The 23,085-nt window shown below is 36.0% G+C and overlaps 2 protein-coding genes across 4 annotated transcripts in view; one reads left to right on the plus strand and one right to left on the minus strand.

Moving 5' to 3' along the window:
- Nucleotides 1-23,085, minus strand: part of CMSS1 (cms1 ribosomal small subunit homolog) — a 389,163-nt gene that overhangs the window by 309,963 nt on the left and 56,115 nt on the right. The window lies entirely within an intron of this gene.
- The window catches only part of FILIP1L (filamin A interacting protein 1 like), a 291,329-nt gene that overhangs the window by 222,204 nt on the left and 46,040 nt on the right, over nucleotides 1-23,085 (plus strand). The window contains exon 1 of one of the 3 annotated variants that reach the window (XM_090276094.1): nucleotides 21,017-21,118. The exons of the other annotated variants lie outside the window; for them this stretch is intronic. The gene's annotated coding sequence lies outside the window, so the exon portion shown is untranslated. Of the gene's footprint in view, nucleotides 1-21,016; nucleotides 21,119-23,085 lie in introns of those variants that run through there. 3 annotated transcript variants of the gene reach the window in all.

Consider the following 23,085-nt stretch of genomic DNA (forward strand, 5'->3'; position numbering starts at 1 on the left):
CGTGTTGAATCGACATCTTGCGATGACGCTGGAGTGTCCTCTCCAGTGAAGCTGAAGCTACAGAGCCTCGAGAGACAATGGTGTAGCTTCTTAAGAGTCTATCTGCACCGCCGAGAATGGCTGTGCAGTCCGACTCGGGAGTGACACGGTATCTGTCTCCTCCCATGTTGAATCGACATCTTGCGATGACGCTGGAGTGTCCTCTCCAGTGGAGCTGAAGCTACAGAGCCTGGGCAGGGTGATATGGAGGGTCTGCTGTTGCCCATGCAGCAGACCCCCCCTCTCTTCGCAGCTGAAGGATCCAAGGGAAAGACGGAGTCAATACAGCTTGGCTTCAGGTGCGCCGCAGGAGTTGCCGGTGTTGACTACAACGTCAAACCACCTTAGGGACTCCGGCTCCGGATTTTCTGTCGGGGTTTACTCCCTTAGCCTTTCCCCTGAAGAGGTATGCCGCAAGGCAGCGGAGGTTTTTTGGAATCAGAGTTTTCCTTCTCTGATGTGCCCTGACTGGAAGATCGAAGCAGCGACACTTAGCTCGCAGGCCGACGCTCAATCCACTGAGCCAAACCAGCCAGGGGATAGACCTAACTAGTTGACCACTTACTACGTGTAGGTATTACTCTAAGCATTTATAGGCCATAATTCACTTAATACAACAAACCTATGAGGAAGGTACTCTTACTAGCTCCATTTTATAGATGAGGAATCAAGGGCACAGAGAGGTTATATAACTGGTAAATGAAAAACTCAAGATCAAACACAGGGAGTCTGCTTCCAGGGCCATCCCTGTCATGTTACTGTGCACTGAGAAAAGATGCCTTTAAGGTGGACCATGGTGGAGTCACAGTTAAGATGGAGGTGGGAGCGCAAAATGTCCATCATAACAATTTCAGGGAACAGCAGACCTTATATGTTATTCTTCACATTTTATCTTCGATATATTTTGTTGAAAGATGCAGTGGGGGCTAGGAAACTGCTAGAAAAAAGAAACAGCAATAATCACAGATTTCACAAAATCCTAAAACCTTTATATACAATAACTTCTGATTATTTTAATTATACAGTCAATATAATCCACGGAGAAATTCTTTGTAGCAAAATTAAGTGAAATATTTTCTATATGATTCTAAAATATCCAATTTCCATTTTTAACTCTAGTGCATTAGTAATGCTTATTAAGGCTACAAAGATGTATCATGTTAAGAAATGACCAAAACACCTGCAAAGTATATAACTTGATATTGGGAACCAACAATCTGATGTTAAAAACTATAACCAAATATTTGTTGAAAATTAAATTGAACAGACTTTTTATATGATGTAAAAGGAAGACCAACAAAAATAAAAAATTACTTTCTCTTAAAAGATATTTTTAGATGAAAAGGAATGAGTTCCTAGTTTAAAGCTCCAGATAAATGCACACATAAAAATCTCTACCTAACACAATTGAAGAACATCTATTGTAGCTATCTCTAAAGTCCTAAATAAAATGGAGTGATTACATTTTTTTCTTCTCTATGTGTGTTTAGCCACATCACTCTTCCGGTGATTTAAAATATCGACAGAAATCTGATTTGTGCTAATATTAATAATCACTTAATAAAAGAGTAGCTTAAAATTTACTTAAAACTTCTATGAGAGCTTCAGACTCAGTGTCCATGGGATATATATCATTTAATTGTACCTTCTTCTGATATTCTTGTGTGATAGTCCCAATCACATTAAAACAAAACAAAACAAACCTACTAGGACAATATGAAAAAGACCTATACATTTTTATGTGAGAGTATATATATGTCAAAAGTCCATCTGGCAAAGGACCTGAACAGACACTTCTCCAAAGAGGACATACATATGGCCAATAGACATATGAAAAGTTGCTCAACATCACTAATCATCAGAGAAATGCAAATTAAAACCACAATATTACCTCACACGTATCAGAATAGCTATCATCAATAAATCAACAAACAAGTGTTGACAAGGATGTGGAGAAAAGGGAACCCTTGTGTACTATTGGTGGGAATGCAGACTGGTGCAGTGAAAAGCAGTACGGAGCTACCTAAATAAATTAAAAATGGATTTGCCTAGTGATGAAGTGCTCCCACTTCTGGGAATAGATAAAAAGAAACCTGAAACACCAATTCAAAAGAATATGTGCACCCCTATGTTCACTGCAGTTATGTACAATAGTCAAGATTTGGAAACAGCCAAGTGTCCATCAGTAGATGAGTGGATAAAAAAAAACTATGGTACATTTAAACAATGGAATAGTACTCAGCCATAAAAAAGGAGATCTTATCCTCTGTGACAGCATGGATGGACCTAGAGAGTATTACGCTAAGTGAAATAAGCTAGTCAGAGAAAGATAAGCACTACATAATTTCACTTATATGTGAAATCTAATGAACAAAATGGACTAACGAACAAAATAGAAAGAACATCATACATAAAGAACAGACTGACAGCTGTCAGAGGGGAGGAGAGCTTCAGGGCTGGATGAAAAAAGATGATGGGACTAAGCAAAAAATAAAAATCAAAAAACCTCACAGACACAGACAACAGTATGGTGATTACCAGAGGGAAAGAGGAGTCGGGGAGATAGAGGAGGGCATGAGGGGATAAGTGGTGATGGAAAGGAGAACTGACTTGGAGTGGGACTTATCTCTTTACAATATAGAGATAATATATTATAGAACTGTAAAAAAAAAAAAAGAAAAGAAAAAAACGTCCATCCGTTCGATATTTGTCTTTACGGAAAATTTTTTTTGTTAAGCCAATCTTCCTAGGTATCTATTTTAAAGGAAGAGATTTTGGAAAGGATGAGATTGAGCATAAAGAATCAGAGTAAACATAGCTCCTGGGTATTGTACAATTCCATGTAGACCAATTCATTTAAAATATCTTTTATTCCATTACACCCACAACACACCTCACATAATAATGCTATTGACAATACAGAAAAACAGCTTTTATTTCCCTAACCACCTTTCAAAATATGCAACTAAAATAATGTATCACTTCTAAACTCTCAAATAAGCAACGTTTATATAAAGCTTTAGGCCCTGGCTGTTGTAGCTCAGTGGATTGAGCATTGGCCTGTGAGCCAGGTGTCACTGGTTCAATTCCCAGTCAGGGCACATTACTAGGTTGCACACCAGGTCCCCAGTTGGGGGTGTGAGTGAGAGATAACCACATAGTATACAAAGCTTCTTTTCAGTATTTCCTTCTTTTTTAAAAATCTGATAAATTAGATTGTCTAAGTAGGAATACATTTTTAACTCTTTTACATATACATATTTTTTGGAAATACATTTTGATGGCCTATTCAGGAATAAAAATACCAAGGTTAGACTATTAAATCTAATACTTATGAGGAATCCAAATTGGAGGCAGGATATCTTTTGTTAACATAGTCACTTCCCAGTTGTTCATGGTGATTACAGACAAGAAAATCTTCATTTAGTCACCTGCACTGGACCCTTTCACGGTGGTTTGTTTTGCCATATGCATTTGAGCAAAAAGCTCTGACACATTATGGGGGCGGTGTCTCTTACAGAATTGCCCTGTAATCACCATCACACATTCTGAACACCCCCTTTCTGGGCCAGGTAAAATGAGAGCAGGTGACGTGACAGGAAAATAGGAAACTAAATATTACCAGTTAAGAACCTCATTTTTTTCCATTAATCTCAAAACCAAAACAATGGTTTTCTACTTACACTATTCTAGATTTCCCCTCAAATACACCCCATCACCTAAGTACTTAATCTAAAGTTATCAACTGAAAAAAAAAAAAGACTCCTAATTGAGAGCTGTTACAGTTAATGCTCAACTCATGAGGATGTAAGGATGATTGTGTATCTTGGGCTAACTTGTTCTATACCATACATTACAATGTTTTATTTGGGCAATGACTTGGATAATTATTTAATTCTTTAAATTTCTTATGCAAGATATTTATTCATGGTAACTGAAGAATTAGGTTGGATCTTGTTTACTTGTATGACATGATACTTGTTAAAAATCATGTCAGAAAAAAAGATAATTTAATCAAGAAAATAAGTTTAAAAAAGTTATCAATTGTCTTAGAAATAATTTTAAACTTCAGAGAATGTAAACTATTCAAAATTTAAAAAAGAACTAGTACCAAAAATTCAAATGTTGATATCAGGCAAATAAACACAAATTAGTTGATATATATAAAGCCAAACTTTTAGTTGTCTCCCTCACCCTAATTTTTTTTTCTTTTTCTGTTCTGTTTTGAACTATATTTATTGCCACAGTTACAGAACAGTGGTCAGCAAACATTTCTGTAAAGGAGCAGGTGATAAATATTTTATATTTTGTGGGACAGATGGTCTTACTGCAACTACTCAATTCTGCTGTTGTAGCAGGAAAATAGTTACAGATAATATGAAAACAAATGGGTGTGGCTGTGTTCCAAAAAAAATCGTTATGGGCACTACAATTTGAATATAATGTTCACATACTATGAAATATTATTTCATATATTATTATTTTGATATTTTCCAACAATTTTATTTTATTTACTTTTTTTTTTCTTTTATTGATTCTAGAGAGGGAAAGAGATGGAAAGAAATATTGATGTGAGAAACAAACATCGATCTGTTGCCTCTTGCACGCGCCCCAACTGGGAACTGAACCCGCAACCCAGGCGTATGCCCTGAGTGGGAATCAAACCCATGACCTTTCAGTTTGCAGGACAATGTCCAACCAACTGAGCCACAATGACCAGAGCTCCAACTATTTTAAAGTGTTAAAAGCATTCTTAGCTTGTGGGTAGTACAAAAATTGGTATGGGAGAATATAAAACTTAATCATGTCTTCTCTCTACCGTGTCCTGCTAATGTAAATATAGATAAAAATTTCTGACTACAAACATTTTATTTAGATTACCTTCTCAGGTATCTATTTTTAAAGAATGAGATCAGATATTTAAAAAATCATGCCAGTCATAATAAAGCAGGATAGTAGGAAAGAAGATACAGAATACCTGGGTTTTATAGCATTGACAGGTATTTAAACCATATTTACACATATATACATATTAAAAAGTCCTTTGTTTATGCTAATCTTATTCATTGCCAAGGCCCAAATCAAAAATAACATTGATTAATTTTTCCCCTACAACCTTAACTAAAGTTAAGTTTTATCAAGAAGTTAATTAAATATTAGAAACTTAAAGGCTGATTGTGTTATCTGTCATAGTCATTTCTGACCAAAAAAAAAAAAAATCTGTTCTGAGAAAAACATGTTTCTCTGTAGTACTTTTCACCAATATAACAATAGGCTGTAATTAAATTTTAGAGACTTGAAACATATTTCCTATTTATTAGCCATGTATGAAATACATGCAATTAAAAATGGGCTTCAGTGTCCTTAATATAAATTTATTTATTTTTTTGTTAAGAAAATTATTTTTTAAAAGTAAATCATGTGCTTTCAATCTGTTAGGGTAAATATTGGCTAATGCAGTCTGTGGAACAAAAAAAGACATCAAACCTTTGCCCTTTAAGGTAACTTATGGAATAGCTGCTATGGCAACAAATATATCATAAATAGTTATTGTAGAATTATCATTTAAAATAAGAGCATGCCTGAAGACAGTAAATTGGGGCCCATTCCTCTGTTTTCAGCCCTTCATAGTGATTGTTCTTAAGTGCTTCCCCATTTTTTGTTTTTACTACTTTAATAAAGAATCGAATTTCCTGACTAGGTTCTGTCTTTCTCTCTTTGAGAACCTTTCTCTCAAAAAAGAAAACAAAACAAAAACAAAAACCCTAGAAAGTATACACATTCCACACACAGAAATGCTCTATTAATGGGGCATGCAGACTTTTTAAGTAAAACAGCCCCTCTATGGAAGAGCATACCAATTATGTGGCTAACATGAGGGCAACAAATTTTCCCTGGCCTTCCTATTGCCATATGCCTGTCATTTTCTCCTTATAGTTTCCATTCACTGTTTCAAACATATGTTGCCACTTATTTGCCAGGAAAGGAATCTCTGAACTACCCTCTTTATGTATGATGAAATGGCAGACGGAACGGAGCCAGAGAGAGCCCCATTAGCAGTTATTCACACTCTGTTTTCTCTTAACGTCCTTTTCTCTAAAGTTTATTCCTCATATGCTTGGAGGGACGTGTAATCATAAAGACATCCATGACTCATGCTTTACAATATGGAACCACAGTAATTCTATGTAGAGCAAATGGTCCTCTCTTCCACCGAGCTGCATGCCTCCCCTACAAAAAGTCTATCTTTACAGCTTAGCACTTGATCAAACATAGGTGAAGGGCTCCTTTGTCAGACTATCACCAAATAGCAACATTCTTTTCTTTTCTAGCAATCTCTGCTAGAGTTTACCCAACATTTACCCACAGTCTTTTAATAAGGCACCTGTTCCATGGGTTCAGGTTGCTAGGGAATTGATTGCCCTGGGTCAAGAGGAGAAAACACTATAGAGATTCATAAAGAAGAATGGGTTTTCTGCCAAAGATAAAGGGGATTTACGGATATAAAAATGTGAAAGTCTGGTGTAATATGTGCAGTAACAACAAATGAATACTTATTTCAAACTTTATTTATTGTCCTATTTTGGCTTACTGGAATCAATCTATAGGTCAAAAGCATTGCCATGGATTAAATAATTAGGTTACGGCTGAAGTTCCTTAAACTGTATCTGGCCGATCCTAGCAGAAATTTGGTCTTTTCTGTTAAAAGAGATAGGCCAAAAAAATAAGCTCTTGTTCATGAGCAGAAAGGAAGTACAGTACCCTGAGAAACCCACAAATATTACCATTCATATGTTATGGATATGGTAAAAGCAAAAAGCAGTCCTGCTGAATGACAGCCCACTAAATCTATGAAGCCAACTGCGAAGCTAGTTGAATTATGATTCATCCTTTAAAATGGAATGGTTTCAGCTTTTCCAGTCATAACAATGGGTGACTGCAAGTTGCCTAAAAGAACATGCTGTAATGTTTGAACCTTGGAGAGCTAAGAATAAGATATACTATATTAAGTTTAATGATTCTGGCTACATAAAATACATACAGGCATTCTCTGGGCAATGAACACCTGACTTGTGAATGTTCCCTCTATATAAAAGCCAGCCTACATTCTGCTCAAAAGGATGACACCTGGAGGGCAAGTGTATTTCCAGAGTTACTTAATTTTCTTCAGGCTAGTTGGCCAGGGGCTGCATTGGATATGGCAAGGAAGGTGTTCACCTGGAATTCAAAGTGTGAACATGAAACACATTTGCTAATATCATGTTTTATGTAAAACACAGGCTCTCAGCTAGTTCCCCCAAAGCCAGTGGACCCAAAATATACTTTAAATTCTATACATTTGCAAGAATATTTTTCTCCAGCACATGCTGTAGTAATGATATTACTGTGCTATTACTGTGCTACAATATCACCATACTATCACAGGTACCTATGTATAAGTTTTCAGCACTACTATGGGTTTAGTAAGCCTCCTTGTCCTTGTATGAGAATCAACTCTTTACTTTCTGGGGAAATATCTTACAAATAAACCTTTGAAAGTCTTTTTTCCAAGATGAGGAACTGCCTACATTTTGAAGATTAAAGTATTCACTTTCCTTCTTGCTGTAAGAATGCAAATTTCTCTAAGATCTATGTAAATTAAGCAGTATCCCCAAAGCAAAATAAACCAAAAGGGGCACAGACTTTAAAAGCATAACCCTCCCCCACCCCCACCCCACCCCAAAAAACAACAACAGGACATGGTTATTTATGGAAAAAGAGAACAGCACACCAGCACAAAAGAGTAATGTGGTCAGTGAGTCCCCACCACCTAGTCATATCTGTCACCAGACCAGCTCCTCCTTAGTGACTAGACATCATATGCACCCAAACAAGAGAAGCAAATGGGGCAGAGCTTTACCTGAAGTTCTGAGTGCCACCTTCTCTCACACCTCTCCAGTTGTAGAATTTCTTCCTCTACATGGAAAGGGCACGTTATGTATCTGTGTTAATTCACTTAGTTTTTAACTAGTCTATCTCCTCTTCCATATTAATACCTCTCCAACCAACTCCTAGATGTAAATTCCTTGAGGCAGGCGTTTTCTCCACTTTTCTACGGTAGAGCACAAAACTTTGGCTATAATAATAGAAAGGAAAGGAACTAAGTTTAATGAAGCCTACTTATATGTTGGTTCTATGTTAAGTAGCTTTCTTCTCAAATTTATCTCACTTAAAACAGTAGGTTATTTAATAAGTGTATGTTGCATGTCTAGTCACCCAGCTTCAGTAAGAAGAAAATGGTACAGAAATTAATAGAAACATTTGTAGATTCAGCAAAGAGGGAGTCAGATTTTTTACCTTAAAAATGCCTTTGGGGTTAGTGATAAAATCTAATTATATTTTTAAATATCTATGTATTCTATAAAGGGATGTCGATAAACAAAAATCATTTTCATTACCACAGGACTTAACTTCTTTTTCATAAAAAAAAATAAATAAATCATTTATCTAAAAAGCATAAAGGGTTGTCAAGATTAAGGCATCTGAAGACACTTTATGAAGACAGCCAAATCTGATAATTTACATGAAAAGAATTAGCTATCTTCTTTCAAAAAAATTACATAATTCTTAGATGTCCACAATGATAGAAAAAAATCCATAAAACTCATATCTTAAACGGTTATTATCTAGTCTTAGATTGGAGAGAAGTCTTGAAATTCTACCAAATGGACAATATTTTTGAGCTTACCATTCAAAAATGCCTAGATTCTAAAAATGTTGTTACTGGAAATGGAGATACCTGTACACAGAAGGATGTGTCCTAAGAGTCCCCAGATCTCCTCACAGGAACACCTTAAAAGAACAGACACACAGAGCATCCTGAATTCACCTAAACAAGGCATTGCCACTCCTAATCCACAGGCACCACTGGAGCCTTGCACCCCCTCTTTGGAAACAGCCATAGGCTTTGTTCTTTGAAGGCTGAGGAGGGCCCTCAAACAAGATGTGACTTGAGGTGAGAGCTGCAGATAGTTATAATACATTGTTAAGGACTTCAAGTCATTTCCTCCTGAAAATCATCTTCAGAGTCTCATTCCCCCAACTCTTAGCTGAGGATAAAGCAACTGCAATATAGTGATAATAAAAACATACAAACACAAGCACTTGCACACATGTGCATGGACTCACATTCATTTACTTAAGAAAGATAATGAATGAATAAAAATATGCAAACAGAAATAATGGTTTCTATGGTATTTAAAACAAATTTAGTCACCAAATCATATCAATAAAGGATTGATCTGGCAATAATATATAGCAACATACCAATAAATAGCCTTAGGAAGGTGACTTGTTTCTTCTAACTGAATTAAGAGAAAGGGAACAATCTGGAGAGAAAGGAAGTAAATTTATTATCTGAACTTTTTCTGTATCAGAACTACACAGCATATAGAAACAAAAGCCAGTATGTCAGCATAATGATTAATTTCATTATTATTTATGGCTGAGATTCTTAAGAAGCACTAACACTATAATCTTACACAAACTTCATAAAACATTACATTGACCCTAAAATTAAGAGATATGATAGTCTTCACATGAGCTATATCATTTTCCACACATAGTGTTTATGGAGTCAGTAGAGGTAAAGAGGTCTACATTTACTTTGTCAAGCATTTAATATTCTATGAAAATAAGCAGAATAAATTTAGCCCACAGAAAAAAATGTTATGTCTAAAGAAAAAGATCAATAAGTGATGCAATATTAACATTCACTTTCCAGAGAAAAAAGAAATTTCTGATTTTACCAACAAAGCATTACATGTGTTGCTTCTATTCCATAGCTACTAAAGGCTAAGAACAAGGAAGAATCTCTAAAATAATGGCAAGAGTTAGAAATCAGTGGGGATTTCTCCTCTCCAAACTGTAATGATGTTTTAGTTTGAAGGTTGTTGGATTTAAATGCCACAAAGCTTTAAGCCTGATCACCTCTAATTTGGGGGACGGGTGCAAAAAAATGAAAATCATGCATTTGTGGGCACAAAATAGAATTTCAAATAAGACCACTTCCTAACTTTCTATTTTGGCCTTAAAATTTACTTCATAGAACAACGGGGCACTCAGTGACTTAAAAATAACTATAAACTAACTACAAGTCATCAGGTAATTTAAAGAGAGCAATACGAAGGTCCAGTCTAGCTGAATTAGTTCATGTAATTCAGTTCAACCAGTCTGTGAACCGCTGCTACAGTGTGATGAGCATAGCATTTCTAGTGCTCTCTGTGGGGGTCAGCATCAATGGGGGTCTCCATACCATTTATGGAGAAAATTACAGGCCAATATTATACTCAGAATTTATACAAAAGAGAAACAAGAATAATGATCCTCTAAGCCCATTTGACTTACATGAGTGTGAGCCTATGTCCAGGTCAGGAATAAAATCTGATTGGTCTATAAACTGGTTATGTCAGCCTCCTTCCCTCTGACAGTTCCAGACAGTAAGACATAGGGAAAGCCTTTGGGTGGTTGGCAGGGGAGGCACAGAGTTATGGGAAAGGTCTACTGCTTCTTTCACAGACACCAGAAGAGATGGTCCTTGTTTTTACTTCTGGTTCTGGATGTGATGCCTAGAACTGCTGAGGCCATATTAACTAGAAACTTTATTATTAACAACAAAGCCACCCAGAGTATGAGGCCTGAGCCACAAGAAACCAGAGAAGCAGAAGCAACATGTAATGTCTGAAGCCTAGGTTTGGATTTTTTGTTGTGAGATGGTATATTTCGCCACTGTTTAAGCCAAAGGGAGTCCAGGTTTTATGCTGACTGCAGCTGGAAGTATCCTAGCTAATGTGTCATTTTCCTTTGGTTACTCACATTCTAGCCTACTTGGAGGACAGTTCTCAATGGAGACAAACAAGTTCAAGTCACCATATGCTGGGAGCTCTTCTGATATGTGGAGCCACCTTACATTCCATGGTATTCTCTATAAAATTAGACTTGCCTAAAACTCTGTCAAAAGTTCTTGGATTTAAGATGGGGCTGCCCAGCCGAAAGTGGCCTGCTTCACATGAGAATAACTTCCCTTTGAAATACCTCAAATGAGATTTCAATGATACTCAGTTTCTCACAGTGGTTCATTAAAAGTATGGAGGAAGCCTCCTATAACTCTCTTAAACCATCTCTCTTTTCGGTGTTAGCCTAAGCTAAGGAGTAACAACTGTGAAAAAACAGAAAAATAATTACATTTAATATAAACATAACTATGTAGAAGGAGATCCTAGCAATCCTAGACAGTGGACCTATATTTCTATTAACACGTGGACCTAACAAAGACCAAACAATTGGCTCTATTATAATAATTTGAAATATTTCTTTTTAAATATTCCCTACATTTTTCAGATTGTTTTTCAGTATTAGATTATATAGTACTAATGTCCATTTCTGGTAAATTGATTAGCTACTCTAAACTATTGTCTCATTTAAAAACAAAACTCCCATTTAAGTGCTAAATAAAATATATAAAATATTATAAAATATACATCTCTCAAATGGCAAGTTATTAAGGAATATTCAAAGGTCAAAGACTGAATAAAAGTGAAAACCCAGTGAGGTTAGCAAAGTACCAAAGATGGCTTTTGCTTTGAGAGCATGTTTTGAACTCTGAGAACTTAAATTTTAATTTTTATGGCGTAACAGGGCACAGAGGACAGAGGACAAAGCCTAGGGTCCTCCAAGTCCCACCTAAAGCTGGGACTGCAAAGAGCTAAACAATCAGTGTAAAATAAAGGAGACTTAGAAACAAAACTGACCTCCTGGAACTGTTAAGGAAAACTGCTTTCCTTGAACTATGGCATTGAGAGTAAGGGGGAGAAATAAAATTCACTGAGAATTTATAATAACAAGCTAGGACACATGAGAATTTGCAGCACAAATTCACACAAACCAGTTGGTCCAAAAACAAAGCAAAACAAAACAAAAAACCCTGGGCCTAGAGATTCTGGCATCTGGCAAGAACAAATGTAAATCCTCTTTAGAGGAAGCCACCTTCAACCCAGGGTTCAAAGAACGTGCACATAAAAAGTTCTAAGATGTATGACTTCATATTAAAAAATTCAAAAACACACATATAATGCACGATGATTGAAAGTCAGAGAAATGACAACAGAATTAGGGCTGCTATTTAAAGACCCCAGACATTTAAATGATCAGACAGAATGCAAAACATACTTAATATGTTAAAAATAAAAAGGGTGTGTGTGTCAAAATTTCTTGTTAAAAGGGAAACAAACTGTTAAAGGCCAAACAAATTAAGGGGAAAAAGAAACTTTTGAAAATGAAATATATAATTGCGGACCAGCAATGCAAAATTAGTGAACTGGAAAAAAAATCTGAAGAAATTATAAGATACATTGTGAAGAGTTAATGTGAGAGAACTACTGGAAGAGTAGTTAAGGGATATGAAGAACAGAGTAAGAAGGTCTAACATGTGTCTGTTTTAAAAGGTAAGGAGAGAAAAAATTTTGGAGAAGTCATAGTTGATGAGTCAGTACTGGCTGAGAATTTTCTAGAACTGAAAAAAGACTGATACTCATATTCAGGAATCTCAATGAAACCCAGAAAGGATAAAAATAAATCTATATTTAAGTAGCTAATAATGAAGCTGCAGAATATCAAAGACAAAGGGAAAATTGTAAAAGCAGCCAGAGAGAAAAGGAATGACTATTAGACGGATGACTGACTTTTTAACAGTAACATGGGAAGCCAGAAGTCAGCTGAATAATATCTTCAATGGGCTGATAGAAAACAAGTGACAACCTAGAAGTCTATATTCAAAATTAAAATCTTCCCAAGAACACAGTATAAAATAAAAACATGTTCGAAAAACTAAAAAGAGGTCATCTGCAAAGAGCTAACTTCCAGTAAAGGAACTTCAAAGGATGCATTTAGATTGAAGGAAAGTGATCCCAGATGGAAGTCTGGAACAAAAGAAGGGAGGATGAGCAAAGAAAGTGGTAAACATATTGGTATATCTAAAACAACACTGACTAAAAGAATAATAATAAATAATGATAGTGTGTGGAGTTAAAAAAAAACTAGAATAAATAACAACAATATATAAATTGGGAGGGTATGCTCAGAGTTAAAGTATTCCAACATCCTTAAATTTTTAGAGGAAGATTAAAATTCTGATAAGTTTTAAACTTTGACAGTTTAACTTATGAGACAGCCAGTTTTCTATTTGGAATAAAATGGACTTGCTGGGGAAGTAACAAATCCCTGGAGCTGTTCAGACCTGACTAATGAAACTAATAACAACTTATGAGTATATACCAACTCCTAGAAAGAAAGTTGAAGTTCTCACTTGACAGAGAATTCAGTATCATAAGGATGGACACATGACTTTTGAAGTCCCTTCCAATTCTGTATTTTAGGATATAGACTGGATGCATAATGACAAATTATAATATGACTTCTCGTGTAGAGAATTAACAATTGGCAAGTATGCAAGACAATGGTGTTAAATAATAACACAGAATTAATATTAAAAGTTCAGACCTCTCCATTAAATTTTTGGTCAGGGTTTTCAACAAATGGCCAATCTTAATGGCTTGAGTTGATTACCAGCAATATATAAATCTTCAATTTAAAAGAAATGCAATAAATGACAGCACTGTTAATCAATCAAGTGAAAAACTAGTTCATTAATGCTCTAAATTAGTTCTACAGTTAGTATAAACCTAGGTAAATTACTCTAATATTAATTAGAATTTCAGACATGCTTTTTTTGACAGTTCTAATCCCATTGTTTAATTAAGCCATTTTTTTTATTTTTCACATTTTCCATCAGAGACGTACAAACCCAAAAAACACAGTGGCTGAGTCAACAATTTACTTTTAACCTTGAGGCTAGTCCTTTAGCCTCTTTGAGCTCCAATGATCTCATCTATTTAAAAGGGGGGTACAAGAGGAGGCAATAAGTAGAGTAGATGTTTTCTAAGGTCTTTTTAACTCTAAAATTTGATTTTATGAAACAATCATCCTTCATAATAAAACTCAAAGCATATTTCTTAGTTTTAATTTGTTCATTATTTTTCCTAGTGAAGACATCTTGAGCCATAATTCAGGGAACTGAAGCATTTAGCCTGTAACACCACCACTGACTGCTCTATGAGACAATTTAATTCTATCCTTGGTGGGTTTTGGAAGAAGTTGTTCAACTGAAGGAAAGGATTTTACAGATAGAAGCCACCTTCACATCAAGCAATAATTATTGTTAAATAATGGAAAAAGCAGAATTGGGGACAGGAAAAGAGACTTTAAAATGTTTCTTTCATAAAACTAATCTTAGAATGAACCATTTTACTCCTACTTTTCTTTACTTCTTAGGTGCTTTATTCCCTCAGGCCTTCTAGACCTATTTTAATTAGTTTACATGATTAAGAGTTAATTCTCATGCATTGCTATAGTTGCATTTCCAATGACACAAGAAAACATATACTAAATGTAACTTAGCCCATTTATGAAACCCTTAGTTGGCTGGCTATTCCAATGATATCCTTACAGTTCCAAAGACTTCCAACTAATAAAACTTGTTAAATTGTACTTTAAACCCAAATGTATTTTTTCACAAATATTTATCCTGAATTCAAGCTCCACAACTACACAGAAAAATTTCAGAGTGGTTTCTTTAAAAATACATTACTTAAAACAGATAAGGTGTACAAACTATTTGACAAGGTCCCTTTAAAAAATAGACTGGACAAAAAGCACTGAGAACAATCTGTACTGGCAAGGGACAAAGATGATCTAATAGGTCTTTTCCGTCTCTAATTTCTGTGATTTGAGGACTTTTTTACTCCAGCAGTAATATTTGTGAGTTCAACAACTTCTCAAAACTATTATTAGTTACCAAGGAGACCCAAAATGTTTGCAGGAATAAATAAGCAAATGGACTGGACCTAAATAGCAGGCTTTTCCTGCTTCTCATTAAATAATCCACGGTGGCATTATATTATCAAGTCTTCATTCTCTCCAAGTCATTTTTGCTCACCTACTTGCAGCTCACTAGAGTCTCATCGCCAGCTCATAGCCTCCCATGTAAACCAAGACCAGAAGATATATGATGAACAAAAGATTCTCTATTAAACACAGAGGTCTCTGTATTACTTGGTGAAGAACAAAAATCACGACAATACCAGGGGTATAGCAGGCAGTGATCGACTTTGTGACTACCATTTCTAGGGAGAATATACAATATGTGCTTTTAAATAATCCAATGTTTACCAAAAAGCCATAAACATGATTAAAATATATTTAATAAAGGTAAAAGGCAAGACATAATACACACATGTACCCAAGTATGACAATTATGTTTTACAAATGTTTAGAGAAAGACTAAAAAGAAATTACAGTACATCAAATTGTTAATAGTTAACAGTATTCATATAGTAGGACTGGGTGTAAAATGTCTTCTAGTGTTTTACGTTTTTCAAATTATCATGGTACTGAATTATTCTGAAATTAATTTTTAGCCCTGGCAAGGTAGCTCAGTTGGTTAGAGCATTGTCCTGATAAGTCAAGGTTGTGGGTTTGATTCTGGTCAGGACACTTACAAAAATCAACCAATGAATGCATCAATAAGTGGAATAACAAATTGATGTTTTTCTCTCTCTCTTTCCCCCTTCCTCTCTCTCTCTAAACTCAATGAATTAAAAAATTTATTTTTAAAGCCACAAAATAGCATTCATCTTAATGTTAATAAAAGGCTTCCCAATCTCTAGTATCACCACTGACACTGTTGCTGTAATCAGCCCAAGTTAAGCTCTCAACAGTATTGGTCCCTGTTCTAGAATCAAAGTTAGATGAAGTGTGAATAAGAACAATTGAAGAGCTCTAGAAACATGAAGAACTATGGAGCCCTGGGACAGGAGATTTGGACTGTAGATAAGTGAGAGGGTCTATAGGTAAATCCAAGTTCTCAACAGGCCATTAACTACTGGTGAAAGGCTGTCAGTGCTCAGTGCAAGTGCTGCACTGCCTGGGGATACCTGTGTGGGCATTTCGGTGTACAGAGCCAGGCTGATACCACCTGGGGAACAGAAAGAAGAGTGAAAGGAAGAGGTTAGTTAGAAAACTGCACCTGGCATGGAGAGAATGTGGTTTCACCCCCTCAGTCTTCTCTTTTTGGCTCCCTGTTCTAAAGCTGCCCACCTGTATGCTCAGTCCCTTCAGCCTTCCTCCTCAATTGTCGGTCAGTGGAGGAGAGATCAACACTGGATCCATGGCAGGTTTGCCTAATGCTCAGAGGCAAAGCTGTTTTGCAAGAAGGATGCAAGTGAGGTGTCAGAATGTTCCCAGAAATGGAATACCTTAGTGCCAAGAGTGCACACTCTAGCCAATCAACTGTAGCCTAAGGCAATGCAGGATCACAGAATTCTGCTTCTTCCCATGCTGTCCTGGATCTGTCCCCACTCTGTTCAGTTTCTCACAGAGGACCGTGTCCACACTAAAAATTGTTTTCCTTTGCATGTTATAGTGTTTCCACACATATTATTTTATAGAGGCAAAAGAGCAAACGTGTCACATTTGAGGTTAGCGTTACTATCCCATATCCTGTAGCACAGCTTACAGGGAGCAGTGCAAATCACCCATTAAGTGATGAAAGAACCAGTAATAAAATTGTGGGCAACTGTAAGAAAGGTTCAGTTTATTATGAATACTACCACTCTAGTACTTATTTTGATGACTAGAAGACTTTACCAGTCCCAAGAAGAAACAAAGGCGGGGAGACAGGACATGAAAGAAAATAAGAACAGTTACTTCACAAAGAGGAACTGGCTTTGACATGCTTAGTAACAGGTTAATGGTATTTTAAAACAGTTAAATAACAAGAATATTGTGGATATTATTAATACTAGTTACTGTAGTCAGTGTAATAACTTGGTGTTAGCTTGACCCATGGGAAATTGCTGATATGCAAATGTTTTTGACTATCTACAAAAGAGACTTTATAGTTCAACTGAATCAATACACCTTAGTTTCCAGCCTTGTGGTCTACAATGCCTTCTTCCACATAAGAAGGCAATTAGCTTGGTAGGAAAATGCTTTGTACTATTTCCAAATAACAACTTAAACCTTTGCTGATTCAGATCATAAATCCAGATTATTATTTGAAGAAAGGACTTTTAACTTATAGGTATGCTTATTTGTAAGAAATTCCTGACTACAAAATAAGAAGTCATATAGCAACTGGGTAGTTAACTTTTCATTAAAAGACGGTAAAAATTTCCTTAGCCAAGACTGAGGCACAATGGTCATAACTTATTTATTCTTTTCATAATAAATATATGCCAACAGCCAAGAGAACAAGAATTACATCTCAAAGAGAATATTGGTAGAAAGGGGAAAAGTCTACTCTTCAACTCATTTGGCCAATGGAGCACAATGTCAGTGGCTGGCTAGGGTTTGTGATACAAGACCCCAGTGTTCTTGTGACAAACATCCCTCTTCCTTAGGACCCTTGACTTCCATCAGTTGGGAAACTGTCATAACATTATAATTTTATCAGAACAAGACATGTTGCTAACATCCTCAAGAAGACTGTTTTAGTAAAAATACAGATCCAATGTGAACACACCCTCTCTACAGTTATTCAGTTCATAATCAGGGCAGCTATGGTGTATGGCCTGGGAAGAGAGTGAGTCTTGGTTTTCTTAGTTCAACATTCAGTCTGGAAAACAGAGATGCAAACTACTCAATCAAATCAGAACACTTCTTTACCAACAACACCAACAACACCTTTGAGAGAGTCTTAACAAACCTCCAGAAAAAGAGCTAAATGAAATGAAGATAAGCAATCTATCAGATGCAGAGTTCGAAACACTGGTTATAAGGATGCTCAAGGAACTTAGTGAGGACCTCAACAACATAAAAATGATCCAGTCATAAATGAAGAATATACTAATTGAAATAAAGAACAATTTACAGGGAAACAACAGCAGAGTGAATGAAGCAGAGAATCAAATCAATGATATGGAACAAAAGAAAGCAAAAATTAGCCAATTAGAACAACAAAAAGAAAAAAAAAAAGAATCCAAAAAAATGAGGATAGTATAAGCAGCCTCTGGGACAACTTCAAGAGGTCCAACATTTGCATCTTAGGGGTGCCAGAAGGAGAAAAGAAAGAGCAAGAAACTGGAAATCTATATTAAAAAATAATAAAAGAAAACTTCCCTAATTTGGTGAAAGAAATAGACATGCAGGTCCAGGAAGCACAGAGAGTCCCAAACAAGATGGATGCAAAGAGGCAGACTCAAAGATACAGCATAATTAAAATGCCAAAGGTTAAAAATAAAGGCAGAATCTTAAAAGGAGCAAGAGAAAAGAAGTTAGTTACCTACATGGGAGTTCCCATAAGACTGTCAGCTGATTTCTCAAAAGAAACTTTGCAGGTTAGAAGGGATTGACAAGAAATATTCAAGGTCATGAAAAGCAGGGACCTATAGCCAAGATTGCTCTACCCAGCAAAGCTATCATTTAGAATCGAAGGGCAGATAAAGAGCTTCCCAGACAAGAAACAACTAAAGTTCATCATAACCAGACCATTTTTATATGAAATGTTAAAGGGACTAATTTAAAGGAGATCAAAACTATGAACAATAAAATGGCAAAAAAAATACAAGTCTATCAACAATTGAATCTAAAAAACATACTGAGCAAACAAGAAGAAAAGAGACAAAATCATGGATACAGAGAGCATTTTGATAGTTGCCAGATGGGAGGTGGGTGTGGCAGAATGGGTGAAGAGGTGAGGAAGTGAAAAAGTACAAATAGGTAGTCACAGAATAGCCGTGGGGATATAAAGTACAGCATAGGAAATGGAGGAGCCAAAGAACTTTCATGCATGACCCACGGACATGAACAATGGTGTGGGGATTGCCTGAGGCAGTGGAGGGTGTTAGGCGGGGGGGGGGGGGGGGGGGGGGGGTGGCGCAAAGGGGTAAAAATCAGGACAACTGTAATAGCAAAATCAATAGAATATAATTAAAAAAATAAAACGCATTAAAAAGTTCACTACCTTAAAAAAATAAAAGGCAGTGTCAAATGTTAAGAAACCTCTACACCTATACCCATCAATGGGGAAAAGGAGGCAAAACAAGTTACAAATACTAGCTTGAAATAAAGGTACTTTATGTTACCAGTGTGGAGCTAAGGTTCAGGTGTTTATGCTTCATGCAACTTTCATAACAGTCATTTAATCTTATTTGTAATAAAACAAATCTAGCATAAAAGACTCAAAAAGGATGTTTAGTAAGCACAAGGCAAGCATAGAAGACTAAAAATGATTCCAATGCACTTTACAAGTATAAGGTAGAGTAATAAAACTAACAAACCAGTATCTAAAAGGTTAATACAAAACTGCAAATCAAATATTAAATTCAGTTGAAAGGTATGGTCCATTCACCTCTCTTAAACAGTATATATGAAAAGCAAAGGTTAGTTTAATTTAGGCTTCTCAGTAGACAGGTAGATTGATCTAGAACTAAGGGAACCCACAGTTCAGCAATGATGACACATTTATTTTTATGCCCTGCATCTTTTTTTCCACACCATTTCCACTAACTTTACATTCTCTACAACCAGCTTTCCACAATCCACACTAAGAAACAAGCACACTGTTTTCAATATTCTTATGACAAAACATGGAAAGAAGTTCTACAGACATACGTACATCATAATAGGAAGCAATCCTATCTTAATGTTATTTAAAAAGAGTTAAATAGACTCAAGTTATAAAAACCACTCAACTCATTTGAAGCTTGCAAATAAGGCAGCCACATATCTTATTTATTTAGCAGATTCATATAGTTGGCTAAAACTTCAGATCACTTCTCTAATTGATGTGCAAAATAATTAGGAGGCTAAATCTCATTTATCAGAAAAAGAATTTATGTAAGTAAATCTTCCATACTAGAGGATAAAAGGCTTAATTCAGTAATATTTGGTCAGTTTGGTTTTTTTTTTCTGCTCATGTCCTTACTTTTTATTTTGTCGCTGGTGTAACAACTGGATTAAAACTGGTTCTAAAGTTATTTTTATACTTTGCCTTGGAAACACATAATTTCTTCAATATATATTTCCCCTCCCAAACAAACTGATTAGTTCTAACTACTTTCATTAAAACACAGGCAAGCAGAAATGAGGAACGCAGAGGTTCTTTCAGGAAAAACCTTGAAAAAAATAAGATTTCATCTGGCCTTCCCATCATCACTTGAAGAATTGTTTGGTAGTTACATCATCAGGAAATAAAATACTATCCTCTGAGGACCCCTACTCTTTACAAAGAGGAAAGAGAAGGTTTGAAGTCTAAATCACCCCTAGAGATGTCCCCCCCACAAAAAAAAAAAAAAAAAATCAGAAAGAAAGAAAGAAAAAGAAAAAAGACAAAGACTTTGGCTCTCCTTTCCTGCCTCCCCCCAGCAACCAAAAAAGAAATGTAAAAAAAAAAAATGTATTTACAAAAGTTTAAACAGAATAACAGGATGCGTGTGTTAAGTATGTGATTGTCTAATCACTATGCTGTACACCTAAAGCTAATTCAAAATAATATTGACTATACACTGTAATTGAAAAATAAAATAATTAATAAAACAAAACAAAACAACAGGGTGTGTACTTAACAATCCGAAGCAGTTACAGAAGATTTAGAGCCCTAGAGCAGAGGGAGAAAAGTTATAAGCGAATCGACCCTGACTAGCAAAGACTTGGTTTGCCCTGCAGGAGGGCGCCGGCTTCCCCAGCCCGCCACCCATTCTTCTCTGCGGGGAGCCCGGGACCCACAGTCCTTTCACACGGTCTGAGCGTGGACTCGGGTGCTAGCTGCGCCGCCGCCGCCGCAGGGCTGGCTGTCATCGGCGCCCCTGCTGTCCGCGCCGCACACGCGGAGCGCCTTATAAGGCGGCGCAGTGACGTAACGCCCATAGGCCGGGCGCGCTCGGCGCCCAGCTCGCATTGTTCGGGCGACTCCCGGAGCGCGCACAGCCCGCTTGCTGCGCGGAGCGACTGCAGACCCAGCCCGGCCCCGGCGCGGGGAGCTCAGGTAAGCCCAGGAGAGCCGTTCTGCTCCAGCAAAAGGGCACTACTGTCCTAGAGCCAGGGAGTCAGTACGTAAGTGGCTTTTAAAAGTATCAGCATCATGAACTGCAGACAGGTTTCGAAAAGCGCGTCCAATGAACTCTAGGTTCAAAACCTCCTCTAACTCCTCCAAAACTTGAAAGTAAAAGTTTTCTTCCATAGAGAAAATAGATTTGGGATTTAACTTTTAATGTTGAGAAGTGAGAGATAACTATGTATTACACACGCTTTCCAAGTGAGCTACACAATGAATCCTACCTGTATTTAGAAATCTTTGGGCAAAGGGTGGAGGGGAGTACATTGTAATACAACTATCTCCTGCTCTCTCCCTCAGACTAAAACTACCTTAAATGTTACAAGAGCAGAGTGCGAAACACTGCCACATGGTAGTGGATTTGTTAGTGAAATACCACCCTCCCACCGCCCCCACACCTTTAGTAAATCTTAATATAAAAAAAACTAGAAAACTCCTGTTGGGAATACATCTTGTAATTAAGAGAAATGTAAGTCTTTAAGTTACAAAAAAAGAAAAAAAATCTTACAAACCTATTGTCTTAAAAGCATGTGTCAATTTGTACAAGGAAGTAACAATTATCATAGTTTTGAGTTATAACTTTTTACTTAAACTCTAGTCAGTGGATAAATGACATACTGCGCTGAAAATTAAAGATAAATTAGTTCTCTAGAGTAATATTTTGGGGAATAGCTTATGTACAAAACTAATTTAAAACATAAAGCCTATAGGAGAATTTTGTTAATCAGTGGCATTTCAAACTATAATTAGTCACATTTAAGCACTGAACAGGTTATTGCTATAAATGAACGCTTACAGTCTGATAACTGAACACTTGGCAGATGCTGAAAATATACATATTTTACTTTACTTTTCAGAATAAAAATCAGAGGAATTAAAATAAAATATGCTATGTCAAGTTAAAGACACTGGAATAGGAGATGAAAATTGATTTATCACTCAAACTTTATTTGGTTTGAACATATATGGTAAAGTAAAACTTTTAAGATATCGTGACAAAACTATTTCCCTTTTTAAATAGCCTCTGTTTTATTTATAATTTGAAATGTCACATTTTTATATGCTTAAAATTTGGGATGCATCTGTGTTTTTAATAATTCCTATGTGAGTTTTTTAAAGTATAAGACATTGTGCCTACCATTTTTGCTTCATTGGATTTTGTTTTTGTTGCTAATTTTGTTTAGAGTAATACAAGACTTTGGTTTCAGTATTCTAAAAGAAAAATTATATGTTATTTGTCCTGAAGATAGGCTGTATAAACTACAGGAAGTAGGATTTCCCTAAAGCTATTATTTCAAATCTAGGGAAGCCTACCATAATGAGAAGAGAGAGGGACCAACACCCAGGTCACTGTGGAGAAGTATGGAATATGCAATAGAAAAGTTGTTTATTTGATATAGGCTGTAATTGGAAACTGAAAAATTCCTGCCTTGGGAAGAAGGTATTCCACTTTTTTGAATCTAATAGAGGAGGAGGAAAACAGAAACCATCAATTATTGTTTCAGCTATACCCAAAGTACCATCTGTACCATAAACTATAGCTCAACTGTTGAAAATCATAACCTCTATTAAAGCTCTAACAGCTGTGTTTCCCAGAGGCTGCATTTTATTTTCTTAAAACAGGCAAACATCAATTTTGAAAAAAAATTTAAATGACACACTTCAACATTCCATACTGTTTCCCTTTTATTAACTTAAAAGCATGTTCAAGGAAAATCACCCATTTAAGACCCCTTTTAAAACTCAAAGTTAAACAAGATTTATCGTGGATATATAATGCCACAATGGCTCTCTGAGGGAGCATTTCTTAGTCCTTGGGACAATCTATATAATGGAAAAAAAATGTTATAGATGGAATGAATGTTAATTTTTACATTTTCAAATAAAGCATATATTAA

The sequence above is a fragment of the Furipterus horrens genome, unplaced genomic scaffold, assembly GCF_987537825.1.
Source record: "Furipterus horrens unplaced genomic scaffold, mFurHor1.1.pri manual_scaffold_1, whole genome shotgun sequence".
Taxonomy (NCBI): domain Eukaryota; kingdom Metazoa; phylum Chordata; class Mammalia; order Chiroptera; family Furipteridae; genus Furipterus; species Furipterus horrens.